General features: G+C 36.6%; 1 protein-coding gene across 2 annotated transcripts in view; it reads right to left on the bottom strand.

Moving 5' to 3' along the window:
• Positions 1–26,183, bottom strand: part of LOC134789925 (semaphorin-1A-like) — a 194,357-nt gene that overhangs the window by 123,861 nt on the left and 44,313 nt on the right. For both annotated transcript variants that reach the window (XR_010144133.1, XM_063760632.1), the window contains exon 2: positions 7,817–7,857. The gene's annotated coding sequence lies outside the window, so the exon portion shown is untranslated. The remainder of the gene's footprint in view (positions 1–7,816; positions 7,858–26,183) is intronic.

The raw sequence follows: 26,183 nt of genomic DNA, 5'->3' as shown, positions 1-26,183 counted from the left end.
TCATTACTATTTATAATAAACAATGCTAAATTTAATGTGTTTTTTACTACAATGAACCCTTTTTAGCTCTGTGTAAGTATCTTACATATTTCATATAAACAAAATTTGTATCAAAGCTATTGATAACAGTGAAAGCAAGCCACTAACTAAAATAAATTACTACACAAAATTGTCCTAAAATTGCAAGCTTTCAAATTGAAGTCTATCTAGAAAAAAAACGTTCCAAAATCAAGTATGTACACACTGTATGTTCATACATTTTACCAAAAACAATTTCCTTTGTTCTTAAAGCCCAAAATAACGTTGGATTGTAACTTAAGCTTTCCATCTGTGGCTAAATATCTAATGTTAAAAAGGTATTCTGAGTTAAAATTTTACACTTAAACAATACTTCTCAAATTTCTTAACAGTTTTTGCACAAGCTTAAAGCTTTCGAACTTGACCATAAGAGATCATTGACTTGACCTTAACAAAATGACATATAACTCAATTGCAGTACTTATAAAAGCTCTGCCCAAATATTTGTCTATAACTAACCAAGTTATACAACAAAATTAAAAAAAATGCTTTTTAAATCCTCAAAAATGCAAAATATCTTAGGTCTCAGTCTTTAGAGACTAGCTCATAAGCATAAAAAGTAGCAAAATGTACTAAAAGTTTGACACTTTCAACTTCCTGACAAAATGTCAGCACATATTTTACTAACTGAAAATCAAAGCATTTAATTCACGGTTTTCACCATATATTCTGAATTTCGTGCAGTAAATTGGACAAAACTACCTGTAAAACAGCTAAAGCTTAACCTGGATGGTATCACAGTGTGCAAAGCCGAAGCACAAGCTCAAAATTAATACTTAACCGTAAGTATTACAAAACTTTTCTCATCAATATGTAATGGCAATGATATAAACTGAATTTGATGAAAATACTTAGCTTAAAACAAAAAGAAATCTCTTTAATGGGCGCCAATTTGTCACGGGGTCTTCCTTGCCCGGCTGGGGCTTTGCCCTGGGGAAACTCACGGACAATTAAGGTTACTAAATTAACCAATCTAAATCTTAACCAAAAACTCAAGCAGGTGCTTACACTTATTTCCATCAACTATTCAGGGGTTTCTAAAGGATGTCAAAATGAAATGTTAGTTTTGTGACACATAATTTATTTCTATTCTCACACTGAGGAAGTTGTTCTACAAGTAAATCATTTATTAAGCTAGCATTAAGCACCTTATTCTATAATGTCAGACGATAGAGCCGGGTCGTGCCAAAAATGGTTCTACAATGATTTACAAGCAGACCTATCTAAATTTGTTAGTACCTAATTTATCATTTGCCATCACATATGATTCTACTAAATTCTTTAACTTTAAATTTGGAAATGCTTCTAGGACGGAAGGAAAGCGTACACCAACCTCATAACAATATTGCACCGCGGAGCACCACAGAAAGCCAAAGGCCTCAGCTTGAAGGTGTCGTCTCCTCCACCCAGCAGAAAAGCGAAATTCTTATGGCGAACCGCTCACCAGACACACTTGAAGTTTTAGGAATATGGACAGACTTCCATACTCTGATATGCGAACTGATTTCACATACGTAGTAACATAAAAACGAAAACAACAAAACCCCAGTCAGCTGAAAGAAACAATTCAAGATTAATAACTAGAAGCATGTGCTCTGCTAACCTAAGAGACATTATATGATCTAGGTTTCTCACCAGCTGGAAATTCCTAGAGTGGATTCATCTCACAGCTCTAACCAATCCCATCCCACCACATTGTTTCGCCAGCAGACTGGAAACAAAACGAATGGTCAAATAAGCAGGGACAAAGATTCAACAAGGAGTCAAACCTGAAGACAATTATATATTATCATATTCTACTTACTGTCTGTGACAAAATAACTTCTGCATGAGCTTCCTAGCTCATGGATGCAGCGGCTGCTGCCTAATCAAGACTCGGATCGATGCTACCATAGCATGATGTATTTAGCTTCACTTTCTAAATTAAAAGATGCCCATCCAGGGCAAAAGCCAACCAGGAAATGATCTCAACCTAACTGTCCCTGGGATAACACAATCAAAATAACAGTAACTAATGAAATTCTTGGAATAATTTTTTGTATGTAAGTCCAACATATAGAAATAAATCATATTTAATTATCTAAACATATTTCCACCTTTTTTGTATTTAAAAATTAAGTTTTGATTTAAATATTTAATAAATACTATTCCATCAATTTAGGATTTAATTTGAAGTAGCAACACCATCAGATTTAATTAGTTTCTAATTGGCCAAATGGTTGTCATTTGTTTTGTTGCTACATCAATGACTTCCTTGCCATAAAACAAAACTATACTATATTCGAGACAATCCTAAAAACGTTAAACTGAATTATACATGCAAAGTGCCGTGTCACAATGTCCGAATATTATTAACAACTCTTAAGTAGATACCTACCTAACAATCGGACACCGCAAAATTGTAACTACTTATTGAATATTCGTATATTTACACGATTGACCTCAGATTGATGTATGTATCTACGTAGGTATATGAGAAGCAATCAATAAGTATATTGCTATTAGGCTCGCTATAAGTAATTATAATTTGTTTAATTAGAGTCGAGAGTATTGCGATAGAGATTAACATATCTAACCAGCTATGCCTATGCCTATATACCTACCAGTCTCTTTTTCATAATCACAGCCAGAAGGGACTATTTCGTCAAAATTCAGACCTAGGTATCATACAAGTTTTATTAAAAATTCGCAGTGTCAACAAAGAGTAGTGGTCCACATTACTACATAGGTACATTAGGTACTATATATTGGAATTGTGAGATAAGCGAAAAATCGGCAATAGGTAATCCAGAGAAAAGCGTTAGGTAAATAATGGTAGCGATGCGAGCCGATCTTATTACGAGCGATCATGCGTGTAGGGATAGCCGGGCTCGGCCGGTCCGATGCTAATACTAGCTAAAATGTGAATATATTATGAGAATTTACAACTATAAACCTACCTAGGTACTTGTTATATAAAAAAAGATTGGTGAGTGCAAACAGCGTCTCATTTCGCCGCTTTATGTTTTACTCCCGACGCAAAACGTGTTTCATACAGCTTTCCATTTAGCAGTATGCCTCGTACCTATGTAAATTTGTATTAAGCTCTGTCTCTTACACAAGTCTTATATTGTAAGTATTAAGGGGCCCACTGATTAACAGTCCGCCGGACGGTATCGGCCTGTCAGTTGTTCGGAACTGTCAAAATTTTGCCAGGCCGATACCGTCCGGCGGACTGTTAATCAGTGGGCCCCTTTATGTCAATAACGTTCGTGTAGGTGTGTTCTGTTCCTTCGATCATAACATTCATTAACTTATGCTACTTTACAAACGCATCCGTTTCATGTTTCATCAATAAACTAGGTAGGTAGGACGGGCATAAACGGTTCCGAGTTAAAATGTTCCACTATGCCTAACTCCGAAATAAACAAGAAAATTTGGGCTGAAGGGTCACATGTGCACTTTGGTATAAAAGTAAGTAGTTGTGAATATTTATTTCTATAAATATGGATACTAAGTAAACCGGTATTGTTTTATTTGGGATTTAAACTGTAGGTACCCAATACATATTTAGATATGGGATATGCGATTAATGGCATTTTGGTGGTAAAATGCGCTTTTTCAGTCCCCCAGTGCCATATGCCAGTGCGTAGTCTCCGCATAACAGCTCATTTTACTTTGCGGTCGTTAATGTAGGTCAGTGTTTAATCAAATAATTTAGAGCGTGTAATTGACGGATTTCGCATGAAATCATTTAAAATTAAATCATGATCTTTCACGTTTAACTTAACTCATTACTCGTTGACGTAAAACATGTCGAAAATGATAATATATCAAAAGAGCAAATTAGCCATAAAATTAATAACAGATATGACTAACATAATAATAGTACATAGTTGTACTAGGTGTTAATAGAAGAATACGATAAAAATATGTCGAATGTTCTAAACATTTAATGTTTGGCGTCTCGAATAAACTCGGGCAAGTAACATCTCCTTTGGAGATTAGGGTAAAATAGCCACGGGACGAGCTCGCTGGCGCTTGACTAAACACATATGAATTGCCACCAATCCTTTTATATTACCGCTTTCCACGGCTTTGCAAGATTTCGCCTTTAACGCCGAGCTCTTTGGCAAGACTGATGACGTTGCAATCTGCCGTGTAAAGTTTAACCCGGTACACAACAAGACAAATTGTTTTCTTTTTCCTTCCTTACCTATATTTTGTGGAACAGGACGAGAAACTCTTTCTAAAATGGCGCATCAGATTATTTTTAGCCCACTAACTAGCATAGGTGGCCACATCCTTCAAAGAAGCAAAATATATCCATTTAACTATCAAGTAGGTAGTTAAAGATAACCGTTCGTTAACGTTTATTGCAAAGGTTAACACATAAGAAAAACTTAAATTACTAGTACGGATCGGAATAATAAGGAGTCATTAATATAGATAGTTACTATTAACGGATTATATCGCGAATAAGAGAAAAGTCACCATGCCTATTAAACCACCAACCACCACCAATTAATTAGCTTAGGATAAAGAAACAAGCAAAACATGCGACGAGACGAGATTTGACGACCTGTCTGACAATACCAATACTATTGCGCTTGTTTTTAGTGTGTAAATTAAAGGAGACCGGTTAAATGTAGGTACTAACACACATTTACATGGATCTACAATGTATATATTTATCGGGTTATTTATTCAGTTCGATACCATTAGTCCTACATTACATTAGATAGCTAAATTGTAAAACGTAATGTACTGTTAGAGTCGCTTAGCAACCGGTTTATATTTGAATGTTAAACATCGCTGTTCGAAAATGTGAATTGTATTTTTATTCGATTACATACACTCAAACCGGTTCGGTACCAAACCAAACTAAATGAAGTTTAATAGCAGTTAAACTAGTTACCAGTTCGCGAAAGTGCAAATTTTATAATTTCTGAATTCATTAACAATATTAATGCAATTAAGGGGAGATAATTAAATTTGTAGTTAATGCACAATAAAATAATGAATAGGTAGTTAGGTATGTACATTTTTTTTATCTAAAAGGAAAATAACAGCTCAAAAATCTTACGCGAACTGGCGATATCTTCTAGACAACTTTGAATGGGTAATGAAAAAGCTTAAAGGATTAAATAAATGCCATTGAACATAAATGTAACTAAAAATAAGTACCTACCTTACTTGAAGATATTCATATAAATAAATAAATTTAAATGTATACTAAACATGTATTAAATAGCCTATTACCTACTTGTAACAGTTGTAACATATTTATATACCTACATATCTACTTTTTTTATGATCAACCAGAATTTAATTTGCCATTTCTAGAATCTTATTGATATTTAACGTGAGTTCATCATAAATATTTTATCATCAAAATACAAACACATGTTATTAAATTATCTTTATATATGTATATAGTTACGTTATGCAACAAAGCCAATAAACTTCAATCTAACTGGTATTGATTCTGCGTAAAACTCGTATCGTATGTATAAGAATAATTAAATAGTAGTGTGATCTAGGAAGGCAGGTAACGAGTAGCTCGATATGTAGGGCGCAGAGCTAGCGAACGCGAATGCATTAGCCTTAGCCGACGACGGTGCAACGGGAGGCATTCTTCGACAACGAGGCTGCGGGGGTCCGCAATTATTCCAACGCAATGTCCCGGAATGTCTAATTTGCTCACGTAATTTCGGCCGGAATTTGTCCCAGGCCGGCGCGGATGCTGAGAACTATTTTTATTGCTCGCTTCCTATTTGCCACGCTCCGTCGGGAACAATATAACTTGATGCTCGCGAACTCTAACCAACTTGTCCCGCAGCAAGTGTATTGTGAATTACACGTCGGCTCCTTGCCGCCGACGTTAAAATGTGTTTCTTTGCTGTTCCGCCCCGTGAGAACACTCGACAATTGCAGCACGAACACGTACTCATTCATTATGGTTAAGAGCATTTGAGGCATAAGTGAGTCCCCGTCCCTGGTTGTCTTGTATTTCGGTCGGGCTGTTTGAGAGTCGAGACCAATGTCAACACTCGGAACCGTTCTAGAATTGTCGTTGCAACTAGGCACTGGGATCTGAGTTTAGCTTGCTATCGGAATTGTGTAAACGGGACTGCCTAGTTGGGAACTACAAAGATACTTTGTACGCGGCTCTTGCTTGAATTTTATTGTAACGCGGAGCATGAAACTGCAGCGAACAGTACGTGCAAGCCAACTGGCAGTTAACAGTAAAATAAACTTTGTTTACGTACTGAGGAATACTTTTTCTTACATATATAGGTATGAATTTAATGTAAAAACTGCATTTTTTGTTAAAAAGACACGGTCAAAGTACACAAGATAAGTAACTACGGAGCAAGTAGGGTAGTTATAGTACGAGTAAGTATCTAAATAATGATAAGATTAAATGAGTCCGAGATAATTACTACGAAATTTTCAAGGCCACTAAAAAGAAAAAGATCAGAATCCTACTACCGAAACCTCCATGTTGCACATAACAAGAACAACTAAAAACGGCAACAATCAGTCTCGCATTACAGGTAAGTTCATTAAAAAGTGATGATACTGATGATATAACGTTACGCAGTAAATGTTTCTGCCATTAGCAACCAGTTCCGATTGTTAAGATAGGCGCCATATACTAATTTAAGTAAGTAGAGGTGACCCTTGACACATGTTTTACTTGACGTGTTCAATACATTTGGCTATCCCATAGAAATCAGCGACATCACATCAGCCGGAATGTATAAAACAGTAATTTTTTTCGCGATTTCGGCATTGGTCCCATAATAAAAGTTGTTGAGAATTACCTATAAAGTCACTACGCAGAGTGTGGCTGATGGTTAAAATTTCACCCTGTATAAATAGTAGGACTCGAATTGATCTAGTTATTAAACAATACTAAAATATATTAACAAAGGCGAATGTTTTTAAGGCCGTTTTTTGACAAATGAAAAACAAAACACTATGGAGAATAGAATGGAAATAAATTAAAGTATGTACAGTCGACGTCAAAGATATGTTTTACTTACTCCTTGGTAATAAAGCGAAAAATGTAAACATATTTTTGACGTCGATTGTACTTGCATAAAAGGGTTCCGTACATTAAGTCCGACTCACGCTTGACTGCACATTTCTAATAGGTTTTCCTGTCATCTATAGCTATAGGTAAAGAACTATTTCGTGTATTTTTTTCAAAATGTTTGAGCCAGCAGTTTCGGAGATAAATGGGGGGGGGGGGGGGACTGGTCATTTTTTGGCTATTTTCTTCAATAACTTCTAACCTATATATTTTAAATTATACAAAAAATATATTTAAACTCTCAAAATGAGCTCTTTCATTAACACATTCACTGCCCCCGACGCACATGTGCGTCCACCGTCATACAAGTTTGTTCCTAGGCCACGCCCCCGGGCAGTGAATGCGTTAACACAATACAGTTTGAAAAACTTAATTTTTTAATTTTCTCATCTGCCCCCAAAAGGGCCCCCATGTTTAAAATTCATTTATTTACGTTACATGTCCGTCTTTGGGTCACTAATTTACATACGTGTACCAAATTTCAACTTAATTGGTCCAGTAGTTTCCGAGAAAATAGGCTGTGACAGACGGACAGACAAACAGACAGAAGCACGAGTGATCCTATAAGGGTTCCGTTTTTCCATTTTGAGGTACGCAACCTTAAAAATGGAAAGTAGATTAACAAAAATACTTTCAGAATAAAAACCGTTAATTTACCTGAAGTTACTGATTGTGGAGTTGTCAAGCATGTTCACGATCTGTAACAAAAACATTTTACTTAAAATAGTATCTAAAACGTAATGTTTATTTTAATATCTTAAAAGAACGCTTCAATGAGGTTATTTTATCACTAAAATTACCTATATCGATTTCATCTACTACTACATCTACTAGTAAAAAATTCTGGTACATAATATTTATTTCTCTACTAATGGCTACACCACCCAAGATTTAAAATTAATATTGCATCAAATTATCGGTTGGTTTCCCCGCAAAGGCTTTTGATATAGCCATCAAAAGGATTCAGATAATTCAAGTGCGTCCAGTGGACATTTTCGCACTACCTTCCTATTGATCCATTCAATGCTAACCTGTAAGCGGTTGCCTTTAGCCTTCAGCCCGTAAACATAGGTATGCGGTTTCAGCGCAATTACAGCATACGTGATCCCGTAAGCGGAGCTGCCAAAAGGCTGCGTGACACGTCCTAATCCGCCTGAATCGCGAGTAATCACGATAACGGTAAAGTGACAAGTGATTTTGGAGCGTCGCCAGGACGAGCCCGCCGAGCACTCCATTTGCTCTTTACATAACTCCGTATTCACTGGATCATTAATCTTCCTAGTTCCACGCTAGGCCGAGTTTAATTTTAATAAACGGCTTTTGCTACACTACGGTATATATTAATTACGACTGCTTGACAATTTAACATTTATTCAGGAGGTAACAGCTTTAGCAATTTACTTAGAACCTAGACAACTCTAACTACATACCAATAGTGTTACAATTTTAATTTATGGATTTAATACTAAGTTCGTTCATTTGTTGGAATTCTCTATTTCGTAATAGGTAGGTACTTAGGTAGGTACTAGGTAGAGGTTATACCAAAATATATTAGGATAGCGATTGGCGGGCCAGAGGGTCCAAAGCAATATCTGAGGCTGCAACCGGTCAAAATGAGATAGATAAGGTTATATTCCGATTGCGATGTACGATGATTGTAGCAGCGTTGCTGTTACAATATTGCTGGTGTAGCGTTGTACTAGCGGGAACGGGTGATATTTACCGTCAATTTCCTTAATCAATTGAGTTGCTTTCGTTGCCGCATTACTGTTGTGATGGAAAAAGTCGTATGGCGACTGCAGCAGGATTGTTATTGAACCAATGACACAGGCAATGTTAATAATTGATAAAACGGTGACGGATTGAAAGTTCTAATCACGACAGCAATGCAGCAAAGATAGCTACATCGTTTTTTATTTAATGACATTTGCCTGTGACAAGGCTGCAGTAGTAACGCTGCAATAGCAATGCTTTTACAACCGAAATGTAACCTAAGATGTATTGAGAAAGGGTTACATGTAAACCACACTAAATAAAATGTTATCAAAACTAGCGTATTCCGACGGAGACCCGCAATTAATGGACTCTCCCAGGATCCTTAATAATCGTTAAAACAACGTAAAAGCATGCCGGTCGTAATTCTGTTAGTGGTCACTGATGTGACGCACATATTCGTGATACACTTTCGAGCCTGTCTTTAGGGAGCGACCCTAAAACGACGGACCAACCCTTCGTCAGACTACTGGTAATATTTTATCGCTTCGGTGCCACCTACCAACATCGGACCCGGATAATTTGTTTCGATAAATGGTGAGTTTAACAAGGCTTTCCTGTGCCCTTTTGTACAGGGCGGCGAGGTGCGAGAGAAAGTCAGGTGAGACTTTCACCGCCGTAAATTGTCCTATCTCGCATGATTATCCATTATTAAGTGCGATAAGATACTTTACAAATTAGGGATTAATTCTACTCGTATTGTTTGGAAGTGTTTGTAATGCAAAACACATTATATTAGACTGCGCCCTACGGCTATTTTGATTAATTTGTACCTAACTCAATAAATACAAACGCTTCTTATACTCGTACAATAGGTAAGTGTTTATGTTGTATAATATATATACCTACAAGTACCTACATACGACATAAACACATGATAACAACAATGATGATACAATTTTGACCTTCTCATGAGAAGGTCAAAATTGATCATGATCAATTCCCTTTTTAGAAAGAAACTAGAAACTAGAAAGACATTTCCCGAGAAATTCGTCTAAGCAGGCGTTGCTAATCTTAGCACTAAAATCTCTGAGAGAAATCTTCAATATTTCTCAGAGGTAGTCGTGACGTAACTTCGATAGGTAAGCTCACAATGCGGTAATATTCGGCGAACACCCGAAGAAGCTGTTTGTGCCTGACGTTACCATGAAAAGCGTGATTTACCTGCCTCCAGGGAAATACCATCGAACGCCCGGCTGCGATGCGGGTAATACGCACGCAGCTCTAATTCAGCTAATCTCCCTTTCTCGACTCTGCGGTTACAGGGTTACATGTCATGATCCCGGCTAAGTGATATCTTAATGTTATCTCGTGCGAGATTACCTACTGTCGGGATTCTTCGCAATAAATTTCCTTATGCTTCCGCGTAGCGGAACGTTGCGAGTCATTTGCCGTCGACGTAATTTGTTCTAGCATTTTGATAAAGGCCTGTCATCAAAATAAAACATAGATAATGCCAACAGTGATATAAATTAGTTATGACTAGAAATTTTATAGGCCTAGTGTTGGTAGCTACGTTCAATTTACGGCGGCATGTAAATTGTAAATATTAGCGCTCGTCGTATATTTAAAAGGAGCTTCATACTATAAAAGTTCTAAAGAAACAGAAATTCTAAATGTAAAAGTAAATCCAAAATATTACTAAAATTTGAATTACCTATTTACTAAAATCTTTAGAAATATAGTGCAATCTATACAATTAGGTACTTATGTAAATATCACGCTGAAACAGTACCTAGCAATTGATCCACAGAACTAGTCAAATAAGGCATTTACTATTCATATCCTTAGTTGTTATCGATTCGATTGTATCGGAAAGGCAGAGTTAAATCGGAGTCGAGTCAGGAGAGTTAACGAGTTAGACTCCCAAGCAATATTACAACACGAAACATTGACAATTCACTATTACGTGAAATGAATTATTTTTGCGACATTTATAGAAAAGCAGCAACCGTTACTGAATGAAATAAAGGCCACGGGGCAATATTCAGAAACCAAAAGTCATTACGAAATAAATATGAATTTTAGTGCTACGGGTCCCAAGTTTGGTGTGGATCGCATCTAGAGCGAACGAGCTCCCGCAAGAATATCTTTCCCAATAATTTGAAAACATCCAAAAATCAGACTCATGGTTAAAATAATCATCTGTCACGCCAAATTGACAAGCGTAAATAAACTGAATAATTTACAATACATGTAAATCACGACGTCGCAAAAGATACTAAACGACGGTATAGTATTGTCTATCACTGGAGTCTTTTATTCCTTTCAATTCTCGTGAAGGTGATACAAAGGACTGTTTGCATAAATCCTGACTGTCGAATAAATGGCTTTTATGCCTCTACTTATCGTCTCTCGGATCTATAACGGCTCCACCGGGGTTTATTAAGCCAGATGCCCGATGTTTATTCACAATCTTTATTTTTATACTGCGATCGAACTGTTGGTGTCTGTTTGGTCTGAATTAAATCCAATTTTAACGTTAACACGGCCATTGATGTGTTTGAATAAAGTCTAAAGGAAAAATATGTGTTAACCGATATCGAGGCCAACATTGTTAGCAGTGGTGAAGAAAAAGCCCTTCAGATTCCCAGTAAGAGCAAACGTTATCATATCTGCCATGCCTCTGAATATATAGGACGTGTAAAAACCCGTTTAGAGAGGTTATCTCTTGTAGAAAATTGCTTTGCATCTCTAAGGAAATAACGCGGCAAGGATATTCGTTTTGCGAAACTTCCAGAATCAGTTTCGCGACATTAAATGCCAGCGATTGATGTTTACCTATGCCAAAAAAAAATTATAGGTATATATTTAGGTACCTACATACAAGCATCATTTTGATGCGACTTAAAAATAAGATGTGCAGTGCGTGTGTTTATTTTTTATTATTAAATTCTCAATATTTATTTATATTCTTTCACCATTGACAAATCATTCTTCTGTGATCCACGAAAACAAAAAAAAATATCCTCGTACCAGGTAGGTAGGTATACGAGTTTGTTTAGAATTGCTAATTATAAAGGTGGTTTAAGCGCAGCATACCATAGATTTTTATACAATAAAGGTCCACTGTTAAAAAGTATGTTATTATGAATATAGAGGAGTGAGTAGTCTGAACACTGAAGTAAATGGAATATTTAAATTTGCTTGCGTGCGGAGGCGTGCGGGCGGCGCGGCGTCACGCGAGTGCTCATGACAGATACTGCACACTCCACCATATCATATACCTACCCTCACATAAAAGTTACATACCCAAAGTGACTCAGTAGCGAGTGCTTTATGCTCACTCATGTTTCGTCATAACTTTTATGTGCTGCTTTTAACCGCCGAAACACTGACAAAATATGTGAATGGCGGAAAAATCGTAACGTAACATTTTCGAACTTAACACCCAGTTTTACATATGAATAGGGTCTTAAGTCGGTCACGGAAACGGGGTTGAAGCTTTTATCTATATATTTCACATCTAATTGTGCTAGCTGGCAGGTCATCTAACGACGTCAATTACAGGGTGGGTTCAGTGCAAGGGGAGTGCAGTCGGAGAGCCCGGTGACTCACCAGCGCGCCCAGACGGCGCCGGCACGCACTGTCTTGTCCCACCCTATAAAACTGCAGCGACGTACTCGTTGCGCACAACTCTAGCTCATATAGCTCCCGACACGGGTAACGAACTACTCTTTACCCCTTTGTAAAGAGAATTTCGAGACACACGCGAAAACAAAGGAAGAAACTAACTCGCCTGTCTGGGCTATTGGCGTCCTGTGCCAGCTTGGCATACTAAGTGACGCAGTAACTTTAAATTGTTATTTAATAGTTACGCGTATACAAAAGTAGTTGGGAATACGATTTACATTACTAATTGGTGTTGGATTTATGTCCCAGTTAAGGTTCCATTCAGGTTATATTTACGATTGTTCAGAATTCGCAATTTGGTAGTGACGTGTAACGTCCATGGACTTGCAACATTTTACATTTAGGTATATAATGTTTTACTATTTTAAGAAGTCGGTGAAATATTTCGAGGTCTGCTATTTCTATTTTTTTCTAAGACGTAGCATGTAGGTGATGGGAATTTCAGCTCTGCATTGGTTGCTTGTGGTTAGACGAACGGCGCCGCGGTTGCCAGTCACGACTGCTTCGAAACGGAAAAACGTACTTTATCATCCTTTAGGTATATCGGCATAAAAGAAAGCCGGTATACTTTAAACTTGAAACTAAAGTCAATATCAGATACTACGTATAATCTATTTAGTCCCACGCACAGTACTTCTATAAAGATCGTATAACTTTAGAAACTAGAATAGTGTTCTGTACTGTATATTTATATTTATTAAAAAGTAAACACTTAAAGTGATTCAAATCCAAATGATTTATTCCTTAGTTTTATTTAAGATTTGCCCTTATTTAAAGCTAAGAAACACTGAAATACTGAATCGCTTTTAGTTGGACATTCAAAACATGACGCTAAAGAAATTGTATAGGTAAACAGAAGACCGAAAAATGTTTCGCATTTGCCGAAAAACTCTTGCAAAGCGGCGAATTTCCTTAAAGAGTTTGTTCCCACAAATAACTTGTTATGTCAAGCACCTGGATTTAAATGTCGCTGTGAAAAGTGTCTTGTTATTTATTTCTTATGAGGAATTTAGTTGTTAAACACACAAGTAGGGATGTAGTCAGTCAGTCTAAGCTTACTGCATTGCTGCAATAACGTAACCTAGGTACTTACCTGAACAAGCTTTTAGAGTTTAGAGATTGTAGTATTTTGTGCGTTGTTGCTCTTGTTTTTTGTTGAGAATCAGTTGTTTACCAACTGCATATAAACAATGCAAAAATCATGAATGAAAGTCAAACATCTAGTTCCTGTTGCTGTTCTAGAACAGCGGTAGGTACATTCGCATTTAGCGCTCCAAATGCCTCTAAGCTCTAAATTATATTTTAAACGTGATGTCACGTATTTGTACCAGCCGTCCCAATGTACGGAAAAACAAAAAAAAATGATTTGACGGTCAAGCAATTTAGTTTTTACTTTTTTATGATAACCTGATATTTTTTTATCCATTTAACTAAAACAACTTTTATTTTCACTAGAGTAGAAATTGGATAAGCGTCAAATCCCTAGTTATGTGCATGTTAACTATAACTTTAAACTGTAGTAACAACCTGAAGTTAAATGTATAGAATGTGAACTATGTAAATAAATATCAAATTCAATTAGGTACCTATAGGTATTACGCACAGCACTTAGTACCTATGTTAGTAGGCTTCTTTATACAGGCTATACAGCGTTGCCATATATAGATACGTACTTGAATATAGCAGGTTAAACTTTATTTTGACAAATTAAACGCTAACAAACTCTTAATATTAGAGTTAGACCAAGAAAAGTCTGCAGCGATTTTGATAGCCCACGCAGTGCAACTGTTATTTTAAACGTCAAATTTCTATGAAATTATGACTTATATATAAATAACACTTGCACTGCGTGTGCTATCAAAATCGCTGCAGACTTTTCTTGGTCTAACTCTATAAATTCAGAAATTGAGTAAATCCTGGATTCATTGGAATTGTCCCAGCATATAAAGTAGGGAGGAGACGGGCGGCCAGACGTACGCACACGCTTTTTATAGACGGACGCCGCAAATAAAGTTTAATATGTTGCGCGCCGGCGTCTCGCGTCTGCAGCGTCACCTTATTTTAGATCAGCCTATTCACAATGCATTGTCTCAACTGTAATCTTGGCTCCCGTATTACTTGACCTAGAGATTCTTAACAAATATGCGTAATCTGTGAACACATTTACACTGGTTTCCATGAACTAGACTTTGTAACCTAACAGTGAAGCGGAGTTTCCAAGCGAACATTTCTTTCGAGTTGAGCCTCTATATATCATGGGATGAGCTCGATACTTTACGATAGCTATGGTAGTAATTTAGGATTTAACAATGGAAAATGGAGCTGTGGCAGAGTGAAAAGGTGGAAACTCGTAAAATAAACTGGGATGAGATCAACACGAGCAGGAAGGTTAACTTAAATTTTATAAAAGGAACTTGTATCTCACACCTGTCATGTTACATAATTATTAATATATGTGACGTTCTCGAGAAAAAGTTAAACACATCGCAGTAGCGCCTTAGGTAATAACTACCGAAAATATGTTACCTTTTGTTTGACAACGACACAATTAGAGGTGAATTATTGTAAACGTTCGTATTCTACGACCGACGCAAAAATACAATACAAATAGGCTGTAATAGAATAAATTTTTCAAAACCCTTAATCAGTTGGAAAGGCAGTCAATTATTCCGAAACTCGGTTGTATTCTATATTTGTTAAATTAATATTCTGGCGCACAAAGTCCATTGCTTTCTAAATCCCCAAATCATTTCAAACTATCTCTGTTGAACAAAGCATTTGAATAACTAAGTAACTTTATTTAATGAAACATTAAATGGTTTCACAAAATTATTCAACGGCTTCTATTATTCGTGATGAATAAGATTTGTACAATGAAAATGTAATAATAGCTTTAAATCTTTGTAGTGTAAGATGTATGAGAGATAATAAACGTAATTCGACTTACATTATCGAGTAGGTACATACAAGGGCCAAAACACGAGTATTTGCTACACACCTACGTGTTTAGAATATATCAAATACCTAACTCACTTTATGAATAATCCATTGTTTAATCAGGTAGTAAGACTGCCATTAGACTTTACTCTATTTGTATTAACATATGTAGGTATGTATTATTAACTCTTTATTGTATCTCTCTTTTCTCTTCTCACTCTTCTCAGCATATTTGCGTCCACTGCTGAAGTTGCTGAACATATGCCTCTTTCATGGATTTCCATGTTGTTCTGTATGCGGCGGTTCTATGCCAGGTCGGCCCTGCCGTCTTTCTAATGTCGTCCGACCATCTGGCTCGTGGTTTTCCATCCCTCCGGCTTCCCAGTCGAGGTCTCCAGAACAGTACTCGCTGGCCCCATCGGTCGTCATCCCTGCGACAAATATAGCCGGCCCATTCCCACTTCAATTGCGCAATTCTTTTGGCGATGTCGGTAACTTTCGTGCGTATATCGTATAGAAGACACAAAGACACAAGTACAGGATAGGCATAGGATAGGCTACTTACAAAGGCGAATTTAAAGGATCCCTTTAAAGGACCTCTTCCAGTTACCCTTTGAGTAGATGAGAATTGATGCAGAATGGTAGACACGCTTATCACCTAAGTAGGACAATAGACTAGCTAATAGAGGAAATCAATAAAAAAATAAAAAAAACCGGTCAAGTGCGAGAGACACGCTTATCACTTAGGTAGGACAATAGACTAGCTAGAGGAAATCAATAAAAAAATTAAAAAAACCGGTCAAGTGCGAGTTCGTCGTTTAACTCGCGCACCGACGGTTCCATACAAACTTTCAATTTTCTCATGTAACTATATAAGTAATGACTCATGAGTTCTCGAGATATTTAGCAATGTGACAGACAGACAGACGGAGAGAGTTGCACCATAAGCATTCCTTTTGTACCTTTTTAGTACAGAACCCTAAAAAGGGCCATTGAGAGTTTTATTACCCGATGAAATGACATGATAACTACGTAGGTAACTAAATATTTTCCGGGTTCAGTTTCAGTTTAGACCACGTTTTGATAATAGTTGTAAGTATGCTTGTTGTAATTGATGTACGTAAAATGAACGTCCGCTTAAAAAGTTACGAGATTTCCTGCTGGTCAGTGGACTGACATATAAATAAAGTAGCGCGACCTTGACCTGATGTTCCCAAGCCATTAGTAGTTCCATACTTAATGGATATCTATCTACTCACACTCGAGACTAACGTACAACTCACGTCTTAGCCACAAGTCGAAGCTCGTGAACTTACGACAACTTTTAAGTGTCACTGTTTCCACTTATTGTGTAAAAAGAGCGTATATTTATGTAACAATTATGTCGGCTACGTCTTTCAGGATTCTAAGCTAAAAGAAACCTATTTCGGATAATAGGTAAGTAGTTAGTAGGTAAGTAATCTTCGGTATAAAAAGGGGACCGAACGGGATATTTTTATCTTTCCATGAAAGTTTTCGTCAATATTTGTTAATGTTTTATGACGTGGTGGCGTTTTAAGAACCTATTTAATACCTTCTCTAAATCTGTTGAAATGTATTCAGAATAATTGTTTTTGGGAACGTCATTAGGCTTAGGATCAAACGTAAGGTATTATATTCTAATTTATAAATAAGTAGCGCCTGAACATCAATATTATGAGTAGGCAAACCATATTTTGGCTTACTTCGTCGTCATAAAATAGACAAGCTGGTGTGATTCGAGTACCATGGATGCCAAGCCACAGATTGACCTATATCTACCTAGATTTAGTTACCTACCCAGAACCGGTCATTACACACTGCATTTACATCGGGTGATATGTAGTTAACTAACTAAAGGAACCTCAATCGCATATAACAATAGCAAGGTAAAGCTTGTCCGAATTCTCTTTGACCGACTTGCGAGTCTTGCAACGAATCCCAGACCCGTACGACTAAAACTCATTTACTATTCAGTAGTTACGGTAATTAAACTAATACCTGTTGAGAATACTATTTGAGTATAATAATGCCCTAGTAGCCCGAAGGTGGCCTTTGTTACTTAATAAGAACATTTTGTTTATTAATAAAATACTCGGCGCGCACAAATTGTTAGCAGAAATCGCAAAGCGTCTGGTTGACGTAACTGGTGATCGCAGAATTGGCGGTTTCCTCGGACAACGTATCAGCATTGCGATACAACGAGGAAATGCCGCCAGCATCCTTGGTAAGTATACTTGCAAATGCCTCAAGGGCCTATTTTAGATTTAAACTAGTTATTAATTTAGTTTAGTAGTAGGTACAGTTGTATATGTATAACAATTATGTACCTAAATAAAATAGTTCCAAACATCATATATGTTTGTATTTAAATGACAACAAATGCGTTTAATGCGTAATGAGTAATGACACATTTATTCAGAAAATCAAAACCGACCAAGAGCATGCGGACCACGCATAGTTATAATCGTACATATAGGTATACTTTCATACAATACCTACATCCAAAACGAGTAAGTACCTAACAAACAATAAAAAAAATGAATATTTAGGTAAGTATTGGCTTCTTATCTAAGAACGAAGGAGGAATTGAAAGAATCAGGTAGGTACTATAATTGTATATATATTACTTATACTTATCCACTTATATTTCATTATTGTACAAATGGCTACGGGGCTACTAAATAGTCACAGCTGCAGGTCGAAATGATAGAAACTTGCGAGATTACATAAACGCACATAATCAATTACCTACTCCACTTTATTATGTTCTAGATTCCAGAGCGACCACGTCAAGCCTATGTTTAGACTTTGGAGTAATAGGTAAATAGAGAAGAACCGGTGTTTTAAATCAGCGCCGAGAGTGTGGGCGCTGTGCGCAGCTTGCGATGGCAAAAAATACGGATTCGGCGAATCGGCACCTGCTGCGGTTAAAAACATTAAAAAATGTAAATGCTAACACGTTTTGTACAAACAGCGAGATCCTAAGGCTTGATAAATACAATTAAAAACCTGTCGCGTGCTGTTCTGAGAACGCTTGTAGTGACCATAAAGTAATTTTGGAGTTGCAGTAAAACTTATTGAAATAATTTAGACGTTGCACTGAAATAACCTTGGCGTGAAATTTATCTCGTGAATTTAACGAGGGAGCACTGAAAATTCCACGCCCTGTCCTCCGCGCCACTTGTCAAAAGACGTTTAACTGAATGAGAATAGCACGCGCGCGCATTTTCTATGTCCTTGAAGTTCCACTGCAACTGAACAGCTATTTTTGCTTTACTGCTGGTTCTATTCGTGGCTGTGAGCTGTACTTGAGATTAAATATTATGATTATGGCCACTGCTTTTGTTTTCCTAGGTGGTTCGCTCGCATTTCCAATTGCACGTTTCGTAAACACTCCGGAGTCAGAGAGAAGTATATTAATAATTAATCCAATCGCCTCCATACAAAGCCGCGCTCTCATCATTGTCGTAGATGGCGCTATTTATTATCTTTACATTTAGCAATATGTGTTGAAGCTGCGGAAACAGGCACAAAATCTGTATTGCGCTGCAGGTGTAAAATTGTAAATCGCGTTTGATCGTTTCCTTTTACGTTTTATGATTGGTTTCCTGCAAAGACATCAATTCAATTGCAGATTAAACTTATTGATTTCAAATCGTATCCAAGACATGGTCAGTGATCTAGTTACAGTTAATTATTGCAAGCTGAGGTAAATAACGGTCGCGTCGCACCCCCAGCCCGCCCCTAGGAGTAGCGGCTAATTGCAGTAGAAAAACCCGGCGCATGCGGCTAACGGCAGTATGGAACTGTGGAAATATATAGAAGGCAGAGTTGCCACTTGATTGTCGGCTTTCTTCGAATCCATTCGACGTTCGTTTATTATTAAAGCTTTGGCTTTGTCGGTGTTCCAAAGTTGGCACGAATGAAATGAAAGAAACAAATGACACCTATCGCTGCGTAAATGACCTTCTTTGAAATCAACTTGTTGAGATACCTATAGGTAATAATTTTGACAGCCTATTTGTTTTCTTGATAATTAAATCTATCCAGGCCAGCCTTTATATACAGACCCATTTATGTTCTTAATAGACAACCTTTTATCTACAATTAATCATATTAAATAGGTAATAAAATAACCGCCGAAAAAAAACTAAAAGGAAATAAAAAAACCGGCAGTAACACGAAACGAGTCGACCAACAAAAACAATAGCACACTGAAAAGAAAAAAATAATTATTTTGTCTTCAATAACGCAAGTGAATACCTATAAACTATGTATATACATACTTCTGAAATCAATTACACAAATCTGCGTATTTATATATTTACAATCTGTTATTTTTGGAGTCGGTGCAGGTGCTTCACTAAGGTGCTCAAGTTTGTTTGAGGCTGGCACTGGCAATTTACGTAAAAGATATTTTTTTGCTGTGGGCTACCGTTTACGAGTTATTTACGAAAAACAAGAAAAATAAACGATTGTAGAACAAATTATAAGTAACTTTCCCACATTCATAATATTTTGTATTGAGAGCACTCTGACCCACGCTTAATATTATTTTTTATGTCCCATTTATCAACAGTTTTGTACGGTGTGCAGTAACAAACCAGCTATATCAGACATGCGGGGAGTCGTTTTCCGAGAAGTGCCGAAAACTGGGCAACATGCAATACTCGTATACAGGGAAATCCTTCGGGGCGTGCGTCAACAACATAATAAACTATTGCGCTAACGCAAATAAAGTGTGGCTAGTTACTTGTTAGTTATGTACACTGTGGCGTTAACATAAATACATATAATATAAGGCCACCAATTTATATATACCTTACCTACTAGATTTATATAAATTCGTAAATAGAATGGTAAGTAGGTTGAGTTAGACCAAGCTAAGTTGGGAGCAATTTTGAAAGCCCAGACTGTGCAAGTGTTATTTTAAACGTCAAACTTCTACGAAATGATGAGTATGGTGACGTTTAAGGGTCAAACAGATCACTGTGTTATGTCTTTCCTGTAGACATACACAATAGTTAAGGGCTATAAAGGTTAATTTTCTTATTTAACCCTTATCCACGTGAAAAGGTCCTCCTTTTATTTAAAGAACTATGATAAAATCATTACTTACATGCCCACAAGCTGTTAACTATTGCCCACAGGAGAGAAAACTAGTGTGTTATCGCGAACAGTACATTTTTCTCTCCTGTGGGCAATAGTTAACAGCTTGTGGGCATGTAAGCAATGATTTTATCATGGTTCTCTAAATAAAAGGAGGACCTTTTCACGTGGATAAGGGTTAAATAAGAAAATTAACCTTTATAGCCCTTAACTCTAGTGTATGTCTACAGGAAAGACATAACACAGTGATCTGTTTGACCCTTAAATAAGTTTCCAATTCATTGTGATAAATTGCTCATTTTCTGTCTATTTAACTAGATTTAGTTATACAATTCAACATGTGTCAACAACCCTATTGTATAGGTTACAATCTAAATTGTGATGTATGTTTATCGTTTACTTACCAACATGCTTCGATATTATTTAGGATGAGAAATATGAAGACAGGTTATGTAGGTAGGTCCTCCTTTTATTTAAACCTGAAAATAAAGAAAATTACTATTAAGGTCATGAAAAATAAAAGTTTAATACTTTTAGATAAATAGAAGTACTTAAAAAATATCGTGTGTCTAATACATATACACATGAGTAAAAAAGGTTACTTAGTATTTCTTAGGTACAACCATACCCATTGATTACAACTGCATAAGTGACAATACCGCAGGTAATTGTTTACTATGACTGGTTAATTTATTAAAGACTCGTTAGGTACGTAGTAGCTCCGCGAAGGTTGTATGTAAAAGCGGTATTAAACGGCCTAGTACAAGAACGGGTTGGTCCAGGAATTTAATTATTACGAAGGCTCCATTTATGCATAGTTTAGTGGAAACCGTGGAAAGGTCCAGCGGCACCTGCTCTCGTTAGCCGTATTATACCAGCTGCCTCCATGTGCCCTTACGTAAAATATTCAAAACATTATAAGATTATAACAGTCATGTTTTTCATCCAGCTCTCTTATTCTGAGAATGGTTTGTGGTCTTGTGGTGTGTAGAGACATAAGAAGCAGGTTAAAAGTCATATATGATTCGAACTTGGGCCGGCAAGTGTGGTGTTTCCTATTTTTCACCGTCCCATGTTAAGGTACTCATACTCCACTTCTAGAAGGTCGGTAGAGCAGAAGGAGCGAAGCTGTTCCTTTTTGACTGTGCCTGAGCGACTTACCAATTACGATACCCTATGACAGTTCCTTGTATTAATTTCCACATTGACCTTAAGTTGGTGTAGAAAGATGACAGTTGACTAGCCAAGGAAGATTTCGAATTTCGAAGAAAATACGGTGATTAACATGTTTCTCAAGAATGTTAACGAATGTATGTATTACTAAATATTAATGAGTAAAACCTAGAGACCCAGATCTGACTTACAACTGCGGGTCACTTTGTTAGGTAACAGAGTGGTTGGGTAAATAATATATTTGCGAGACTAATTCGAAAATAACTTACGAACATCCAATATAGTTACGGAAAGGTCATCAAAGTTCAATGTCCGTGACACCATAAGTGAGTGCAGGTGCTCGGCAGCTGTATTCAGTCCCTTGGCTGCACAATGTCACATGTGGTTATCACGCCCGAACTCCTATACGACGTTATTCTATTAGGGATATTACTTAAGTCTCCATTCGCGCACGCGTCGACTTTAATTAGAAATGTCAACAAGAAATAAAGTATGTGTTTATACATGGATACCGAGAACCTAATCCAGCAAGAAAACACGACGACACTACTAAAACAGCAGGTTTGTTAAGACACACACACGTTTGTGTACACTAAACTCCAACATTTTAACCTTTATTTTTATAAGTTAATGTCTTACAAGTAAATCCCTTTTAGGTTCAGCGTTATGTAAACATTTTAGGCCCTTACTTTAGGTAATTAAATGCTGAATTCGATTTCGTTATATTTTATTGTAACGTATCAATTGGTAGCTGCGTATCATCATGTGATATTAATCTCTCGTGATGTTCTTCTTACATAACCGCTAGTCAAAAAGCGTTGCTTGTTATAGCTTTAATCATTTAGCAACCTTAGTTATGATTAACTATATTCACGTATTAATTGGTCTCACAGTTAAATTAATAGGGAACCTTGAGAGCTAATCATCGTAAAACACGTGCATACACGTGTCGGAGATGTCTTAACCTCTTTGATTACGGAAAACATAGTTAGACAGGTACAGTATTCTTTAAATTCAAAACGAATTATTTTGAAGCTCACAACTATGCCATTAGGTTACTTAAAGTGTAAAAAATATTGATTTAGGAAATCAAGGAGTTTTTTTATATACTTACATACATTAAGATAATATATGAGTGACGCCTTAGTAAATGATTTGCCTTGATTTATACGCATTGACTTCTTATGTGATATCTTTCCAATGTTTTCAAGTATGTATTTCGAACGCTTCAACGATACTTTGGTCGTATGTTGAGGACAAGTTAATTTAAAAGATTAGCCTACATACCAGAAACCTTTTCTTTGCATTTTAAGATACTTAAACACCTGAGATAAAAAAACATATACTACTGATATGTTTATTTCGTTAATATCTTAATATGACTTCCATGGCCGTATTATGGATGATTAATGGTTGTTTGCAGTAATTTATTTACAGTCGGGCGAACAATGCCGACAATGTCAAGGTGCATGGGACTGCGTAAACAGCGGGTCGAAACTTACGATCATGTATCGTTTTAATTTAAGGGTGCTAAATGTCAGCATACTGTATCAATTGACCTTTCCTACACTTGACTGCATTCTTTGGCGTTGCTAACCGTCAGTATTGTATCTGTACTATATTTTTTATTGAGTTTTAAGAATACGCTCTTGAGTTTTTTAATATTAATTTGTTTAATCGGTACATATATCAGTATAGTTATGAAAATATATATTTTTTATATCATGTTTATACCATCTTTATGTATATTACGAAGGTTGTAATTGTTATTTGTTTCATAAGTAAAATAAAAATGCTTTATGTTTCAACGATGAGCAAGAATGCTTCCATGCGCCGTTTTACGTTGTACTTGACACATAAATATCAACATCATTATTATGGTAATTGCAATACCTGCTTGGTAAGTCTAAAGTACGTACAAGCAAGTACTACGAAATCTTAAGTAGAATCGTAATTTCAAAGGACACTGATTTAACTACCTAAGCTACTGTAATTGTCTGTTGTAATCATTATGACTTATTGCATAATAAATACTTAAACTATATTTAATTCTCGTGTTTAAATAGCATTAAAATCCAAATGTTAAGAATATTCAAAAATAATTTTGCCCTTTGTGACATTAGGGTTTGTCATTAGGTAGCTACTTAAATAAAATAGTGTCATGTTTTATATAAGTACGATAATTTCGTAATAAAATGATTGAAATATTGATAACAATATATATTATCCTTTTGGCATAATCATCAATCAGGACCAATCTTCATTAAGTATCAAATTAATGATACTTAATAGCCCATACAAATTTTGACTTACAATCCCATATTAATCCCATATTCCGGTTTAGTGAACAGATAATTGGACAAATAGCTGCAAGGAAACGAGGGAGTGAAACACCATTCGTTTCCGTATTTGTGAGCTGAGCTATTGTGAGCGGATTCTATAAACTGTTGATTGCATTCTGCGGCGGCGCCTCGAACCGCATTCGACTGCCTGCTCCATCAACTTCCTATCTTACTCGATAGTTTTACGGCAAACGCGACCATATTATTTGTAGAATAAATACCATTATATCATTTTTGAATGTATTGAAGATGTCGGCTGAGAGGTTAACTACGCATTAGACCGAAGCAGAATGCGTTGTGCGAGCGCTTGTGCATTTGTGCATACACAATTATTATTAATCAGTATGGACCCTTTGTCGCGTACCACTCCAGCAGGGCGACCGCGGGGTGAGGTGCGAGCGGGGGGCAGCCAAGATGTCCGGGGACTTGCCCACTAGCCACCGCGGCTATAACTCGGCTCCGTCGAATTTGTAATATTTTTTATTATCATTAAACTCATAGTAAATCATTTAGAGTTCATATTTAGCGTCCATAGAATCAGGATAGCCCCTCAACATTGGTCTTCGAGCCTACAAATCAAGAACCAGCGAGTAACTACGAATTAACTGTCCAGCCAACGTGTCCGTGCACCGCCATTGTCACAGCGCAGTTAACTATTCGAAATTACAAGCTAAGTTACGTCGAGTTCGCCGCAAGAAACAAGCTAAGTCCACTAAAAATACTTCGAGAAGGGATCTACAAGCCTTTACGGACGGATTTAAGGAACCAGAAGCCCAGGATTACTAGAAACCAGCTAAGTTCCCATCCACTCCCTTTCTTATAAGTGCCTACTTAGGTATCATTACAAAATTACTAGTGTCACAAATCATATTAGAAACTAGATTACAACGTAAAGCATACCTTATTTACATAATAAACAGTGCATTAAATACGAATCCTCATAAAGTGCAACTATAGATATCTACTAGTCATCGTTATCTTGTTGCACCTAACGGTAAAAAATCACATGTTTACGCCGTCAGTACTAGTTGCCGGCTCATAGCAATTACAACTAAATTAACTAAAATCCTTGCCTATTGTGATTAAAGTACAGTTATTTTAACGTTTAGTGCTTAAAATAAGAACATTATATACTTATATTTTTTTCAATCCATACAAGCATATAAACTATTTGGACCTACAAAGTATATAAGTGCAAATAATTTTAACCTAAAATTACTAATTACGAGTAAGTGTTGTTTACATTCGTTTCCTGTTGATTGTTTTAGCATTGCAGTATCGTTTTTGGAGGTGAAAAATGACTGACGCCATTTTAAAAGAAAATATTAAGCGTCGTGGTACTTGTAAGGCTCAGTTAACTAATTTCAATACCTATTTGAGTGAATTACCAGGAAAATTAACTCCTCATCAAAGGTTTGAGCTCGAGCTGCGCATTTCGAGGTTGGAATTAGTGTTTAATGACTTCCATGACGTGCAATTACAGATAGAATGTGCCCATGAGGATGCTGCCGAGCAATACAGCCAGCGAAATACCTTCGAGGCAACATACTACAGCAGCATCGCTCGCGCCCAGCTCCTGCTGAGCGAGGCGGAGGGACCTGCAGTCAGTAATGCTAAATCATCACCAGCCGATATGAAGGTGACGGATGTGAAGCACACAAAGGTAAAATTGCCTGAAATAAACCTTACTAAGTTTGACGGTACGTACAGTCAATGGTTGGAGTTTCGTGACATGTATGAATCTATGATTCATAACGATACTAGCTTATCCGATATTACGAAGTTTCATTACTTACGATCTTACTTAGAAGGCAGTGCGTCGCTCGTGATTAAATCAATCGAATTTAGTGCATCGAACTACCAAATTGCATGGGAGCTTGTGTGTGACAGATACAACAATAAACGCTTGCTTATATCTAATCACGTTAAAGCCTTATTTAACGTATTTGCAGTACAAAAAGATACAGCTTTTCAGCTACGCAGGTTAATTGATACTTTCGTAAAAAACCTAAAGTCCTTGCAAATATTAAAGGAAC

This window comes from Cydia splendana, chromosome 4, assembly GCF_910591565.1.
Source record: "Cydia splendana chromosome 4, ilCydSple1.2, whole genome shotgun sequence".
In the NCBI taxonomy this organism is placed as follows: domain Eukaryota; kingdom Metazoa; phylum Arthropoda; class Insecta; order Lepidoptera; family Tortricidae; genus Cydia; species Cydia splendana.
Note: the sequence above shows the minus strand (reverse complement) of the source record. Positions and strands in the feature narration are given on the sequence as shown.